This window comes from Mustela lutreola, chromosome 4, assembly GCF_030435805.1.
Source record: "Mustela lutreola isolate mMusLut2 chromosome 4, mMusLut2.pri, whole genome shotgun sequence".
Lineage (NCBI taxonomy): Eukaryota > Metazoa > Chordata > Mammalia > Carnivora > Mustelidae > Mustela > Mustela lutreola.
In genome coordinates, this window is record NC_081293.1 from 153,193,068 (window position 1) to 153,199,545 (window position 6,478).

Below are 6,478 nucleotides of genomic sequence, written 5' to 3' on the forward strand. Positions count from 1 at the left end.
AAGCAAAGAAAGGCATTACTCGAAATGGCGTTTCACACCTCTGAGCATTATACAGTCATTCTAAAGTCGTAAGTTGTACCAAACTCTGTGGGCAAACACAGAGATACAGTATGAATGGAAATAACCCGGCTCGAAGTTTTTCAACTTGAATTGTCTGCAGCAGTCTAGAAAGCCCAAGTCAGAATGATTTGAGTTGCTAAAGGTGAGAAGCTCTGGGTAAAAAGCAATGGGAACGATCTTTCCTTTGCTTGTTTGTTTCTTGAATTAACAGAGCACTTTGCAAGTATATGTAATAGAAGAAGAAACTCTCAGACAAGGCAATGAGACAAGGCAGATGAGTACCTTGCCTCCTTCTGCCTTAATCAGGCAAGTGGGCTGAATCATCCCTCCCATAATTCCACTTACCCTTCCTCCAGGGGTCAGTTTTTCCACTCTTGGTTTCCCCCTGCCAGAGAGTCATTTCTGACCCCTGTTTCATCATGCAAACATTTTCTGGTCTGCCTCTCTTCAGCACGCTTATAGAAAAAATACGCTTACTTACTGGAGGGTTTGTACCCTTGCTTATGAGCTGCCTCCCCGACTAGCGCCTTGAGAGCAGAAACACAGCAGGCAGATACGCCATTCAGTCCCGAGCACGGAGCACGGGGCCGGTATGGGGCATGACGGGGTGGGAGGGCGCACTTTCATTTGCAGAGTAAATTACCCCCCACCCCGAAGATGGTGAGCTTGAAGCATTGTGGCTGTTTCTAGTAGCTGCACAGACCACATCATAATGAGCCAACAGCTTTAAAAGGACCATGTAAGTATCCTATGCATGAACTTTACTCAAAGACCAGCATTTTCCAGGATGAAAGGATGTGGGAGATCAGTGGGGGGTCAACCCTTCACCTTACAGAGGAGAGAACCTAGTCGCACACGGACTGAGAGTCTCACTCATCCAAAGTTGTTCAGGGCTTTGCAGAGACAGGAACAACTCCACCTGGTCTGGCAGCTGCTGGCTCTGGCTCTTTCTCAGACGCTGTGCTCTAGCTCCAAAAATGAGCTCTCCAGCCAGTGACTTCTAGAATACCTTGACTTTCACATTCTGGTCTCAAATGAACTTCCTATAATTTTCCCATCTTTAGAAATTATGTTTATGGGACATCTGGGCAAGAGAATTAGTTCTCAATTCATAATAGATAAGGTTTACATTTTTAATAACGGAATTAGAACTTCAGGGAAGCTTTGTAACTGCACTACTCGCCCACCACACTTAGGTGTTACATTAATCCAAGATTACTCGCCCAGTGACTACACACTTTGGAAGAAGCACAAGACTTGGAAATAGAAACGGTGAACAGAAGGACACATGTTCAGCGGGAGACTGATTCCCAGGCTTTCTGGAGCCATAAAAGCTTGCTGTTATTTGGTGGCTTCTGTGAAACAGGACTGACATATTGCCTATTTCCTTAAAAAAAAAAAAATGAAGTGGAATTAATTTATTTTCATTTTAAGGCTTGGAAGCACTCTTTGAATGAACCAGAAATGCCCTGGAGAATGAACTCCAAGGGTAAGAATCACTGAATAAGAAGCTGAAACCCGGTAGGTAAGACTGCGTACGCATCAATCCACATTCAGGCACGACTTTTAACATGACTTATGAAGTCATCTGTGTCCCTTAAATAAATTGATAGTGATGGATTTTTTTTTTTTTTAAAAGGGTTGAGGAGAGAAAAAAACACTATCCAGGAAACACTGGTGCAGCCAGCTGTTTTCAGAAAAAGGGAAAATGTGGATCCAATTTCATGCCCCATCTTCAGCATTAGTGCTCTGAGTAAATATAATTGTCTACAAAAATAAGATATCTTTTCTCTGAATGCCATCTGTTTATCCACTGTTCCTAAAAAAAAAAAAAAATGAATAGCAAGGGTAAAGAAAAAACTATGGTTCATAATATGGGGCATATTATATGGGGCATATTCCTCTGAAATCTTCCCATAACTATGGGGCATATTCCTCTGAAAAAGAGAAAATATGGAAAGCTTTCTTTCAACATCAAATCAATATCTCATTTTCTTAGTGATTAGAGCATCTAGCTCTTAATGTTTTCGCTGATCTATGATCCCGATCTTTTAGTTACTGTCTATATTTCCAAAGCAGGATCATTCTGGTGTGAGTTGGTCATCCTCTGGATACTCCCCACGTGAGGTCAGTGGGACACGTGCAGACAAAAACATGGTTTTGGGTATCTCAAAACCAGGATCCAGAAATATTTTCTTCATTCCTTTAGGCTAACAAGCAATGACAGGTATTCAAATCATCGGACTGTCAACACTGTGACTTCTGCTGTGGCCTGCATCATAATCTGTTTCTTAGTAACACTTGGTCTGAGCAGCGGTAATAGAATTAATTATACTTCATTTTGCTGCCTTTAACAGTATTGACCAAATTTAAGAACAAATGAGAAGTGCTTATCAAGCTTGAAGAAAATAATCCATCAGTGGCACAATTTAAATTCTCTGCAGTTCTCTTATTAATCAAAGTAACACTTACTATCCTATCTCCACTTCCCATTAACAGTCATTAAGCCTTGCTGCTGATTGAAGCAATTTCTTTAGGGATCTCAACCTCATTTTTAAGAGAACCTTCTTTAGTGGAAAACAATATCATATAAGCGCAGCAACTTAAAAGAGAGGAAGAAGGTTCTTCAATCATGTTCTGACCTTGATATTTTTCAATGGTGTGAGTTCAAAAAAGTACACAACTGCGAGACTGGAAACTTTGGGAATGGAGGGGCTGTCCTTGCTTCGGCATCTGAAGGAGGCACGAATCGAACAGGCAAGCCATGAACTTGGCTCTGACCCCTTGCCAGCCTCTCCAAAGCATGGTGGCCCTCATTTTAGTCTTTCATTCACAGTGTTGGGGGCATCTCAGAAACACAGAACACCCAAGGAGGGCTTCCCAGGAATACCTCTCTTTTGACTTGTGGTTCTGAGTAGGCGAGGGAGGTTCTGAGTGATGGCGAGGGAGGGAAGACTTGGCTCTCGGGCAGCACTCGACGCTTCTCATCCAGGGTCCTTAAGCAACCCAGCTCGTCTTTCTGTCTGTCTCCATTTTCCCCTGAAATGGAAATAACATATCATCTGCTAGGCTTATCTCTCCAAATTGTGCAAAGCATATGAGAAAACGTATGTATAAGTTTTTTGAGATTGTTAAATGCTATGCAGATATGAACTCAAGGAAACCTAGAAGTCATGGTCCAAGTTTCATTGAAGTCTGTCCCCAGGTCCTTGCTTGATGCTGAGACATAGCAGGTACCCAGTAAGTGCTGAACTATTGCAAAAAACAAACAAACAAACAAAAAAAAACACTCTATTTCTAAACACAAAAATAATGTAATAGTGTGGAGTAATGTGATTTTTCAAAACTATCTGTCATGGTGCCGAGTGGAAGGGGCCATGGACGGACAAAGCAGAGCTCCAGGGCACTGAGAAGAAGCCAAAACATTACTAGAACCCAGGGAATTTGGAGGGCGATGTCTGTGAGGCTGCTAAGAGTTCTGTGTTCAGTATAATGGAAGAAATGGTGATCTTAAGAGGGAAATGCCCAGAGAATGTTGGTAATTGGTAAGGAAAACCTGCCAGCCAGTTTGGTGATGCCAGGAAAGATGCTAGTGCTGGGACAGTTTCCTCAGCAAGTGCCCACTGCCTTCTGCCCCTTGAGGTTTAATGTCACGGCCACTGACAGCACAACCAGGCTGTTAAGAGTCAAGTCAGCAAGTTGAATGCAAAGCAACCATAAATCAGGACAGGGGATGGACTTGGGACTAGGTTCTGGGAGCATAGCTTCCCTGCCACTCAAGGGTATTGTGTCAAGACATCTAATATTCTGGGGTCTCCCCTCCTTCTTTGCAAAATCCCTTGGAACCCATGTCTTTTCTTTGTCATTAATTGTAAGTGACCATAATCCTAATATTTATAAAAGCCAAATATAACATGGCACTGGGTAGAAAATTTCAAGGCTGTAAAACCCTCAGTATTCACCCTGCTCAAAGTTTTCAATGAGGAAACAGGCTCAGAGAAGTCCAATGGGGTGCCTGAAGCCACCGCGCTGGCCACAGTTGGCCATCTTTAGCTCATTCAGAAGTGACCTTGCTCCTTTGTAGCCCTCTGAGATGTGTTGTGAAGTTCTTTTCTTTCCCCCTCGTCCCCCCGCCTAGAAGTCTGTATTCCTATGGAGGAGAGCCAGAGAGACCTCTCAGGGAGGACTTCAACATGCCTATCCCCTTCATATGTCTATGCTTTAGACACGGAACCCTTTTGCTTTGGGTTGGCTCAAAAATCAAAGTTTCAGAGATTGGACAGGTGAGATGGAGCCATCATTTTCGTAATGGTCCAAGTCTCAGGACAGAGAAATCAAGACCTGGATCTGAACTTGCTTGGCCAGCGTAGACGTGAAGACGCCTTTCAGTTGGCTATTGGGCCTCATGTATAAAGACAATCACAGAATCAATGAAGAGAAGGAGCCACCTCCAATCCTGACGACCACTGATGTCTCTAGCTGCAAACCAGGTCCCACTCTGGAGATGTTCCCGGCGGCCAGAAGAGAGCAGAGTTCAGCGGGGAGTGAATTCTCTTCCCTTGAAGAGATGAAGGGCACCATCCACCACTTAATCTCCGAGAAGACATTAAATGTACGATTCCCATCTCTAAGAAATGAAACGCTGAGCTGAATTTTTGGATCAATGGAATACCTCCTCCTGTTAAAGCAGTTAAAAAGGAAAACATCTACAAAATGTCCCATTAGGCTGACAAATTTATAACACTATGAAAAGTGTGCCAGCAGTTTCAAAGCCGAATAGAACGTTGTGTTTAAAGAGTATGAATGGATTTGAGTTCAGCAATATTTCATCTGCACGAACAAGTTTAGCTATCACATCTCTTCCCAATATTCCCCACATTGACTTTTAACTAGGCATATGTACGCCATGACAGAATATGGACATCATCTTAAAAAATAAGTTGTAAAATGAATGATATTAAATGGACTTTCACAGCATGAAGACATGGAAATATATTCTCATCTTGATGTGTGGGGCTGTACAGACATAAATGCCATTAGCATTAATGGTAATTATGTGCGTAAATCCCCGTGCTTGGGATGAGAATATGCCCCTTAGTTTGCAAGTACAATGATGGGCTCATTTTTGAGATTAGAAACAGCTGAGGCTTCCCCCCCACCTCCCCACCCCACAACGGGAAGACCTACACAGAGTGACTCAGAGCATAAAATCTGATCGGCCACTTTCAGAAAACAGGCGATTCAAGCACTTTACAATTCTCTCACCTCGGAAAAGCTGGAAATGTAGGAAAAAGTCTCAGACTGGAGCCTGAGTGTTCCAGTAATTTATGTTCACGCCTTCAGAGTTTCCTGTCACCTGCCAGGATGGCTACACCACGGGAGGGCTGCGTTCTCCTAGCAAACTCGTTTTATTATGGCCCAATAACTATTAAGAATAATATTTTTCCAGAAAGGACTGTTTAGCTTACAAGGAAAATTTGAAGAAAGTAAGCAAATTCAGCATCCTGTTCACCAAAGCCAATGTTTTTTAATCTTATTAAAACAGGCGGGCAGATGACAGTGCCAAGGGAAAACGTTCGCCACTTCTCCTTTTAATTCTTCCATTAATAAAGCAACGTGACCCGAGCATTTGGTGAGGCCTTATCTTACCCAGTAGGAAAACAAAAAAAGTCCTCTTGGCCAAAAAGTCAGCAGACACGGAGGGCCGCCTGTTTTGTAACTTTACAAACACTTCATCAGGTCAAAGAGACACATGTAATTAAAACATACTAAAAAAACAAGCCGTCGTGGCTTTCAATTACCATGGAACGAAGAAGCAACCATATTATTTCTACAAACTATTTTCACTTAGCACAGTTCAGATGGAATTATTGCCATGACCTTTTAAAAATGTGAAAGAGTGAATCAATACCCTTTCAGAGGCAAGATTGCAGGAGCCGAATTGGCCGTGCTCTAATAGTGTGTATTTCTGCATCAGAAGGCAGTTGAAACCTAATTATCGTCAATCACATACAAGGTAGCTCCACACGCGCTGAGGCCGGGCAGTGGCGCGTGCGGGAGGGTCTGTGCACGCGGGTCTTCGAGAGGGAGGAGCACGTGGGGCGCAGGGACGGGGGTGATCCAGGAAGCCCTAGGCCGGTGGAGTCAGGCTTACAGGTGAGTTATAGGGACTGTCACTCATTTACAATAACTAACGCCGGCCTGTCAGAGACAGCCACCTGTAAATGATGTATGAGTGGCTGGCAGCCTGCCAACCCCAGTAGTCCTTGCAGCCAAGAATCACATTTTATTGTCGAGGTCATCGGAATGCTTACTTGGATACATGCCATATATTATTAAAAAATAACAAACAGCCAATCAGCAACATTTCTTAAGGCTCAAGGGCAAAATAGCCAAGCTGCTTATAGAAAATAGGAAA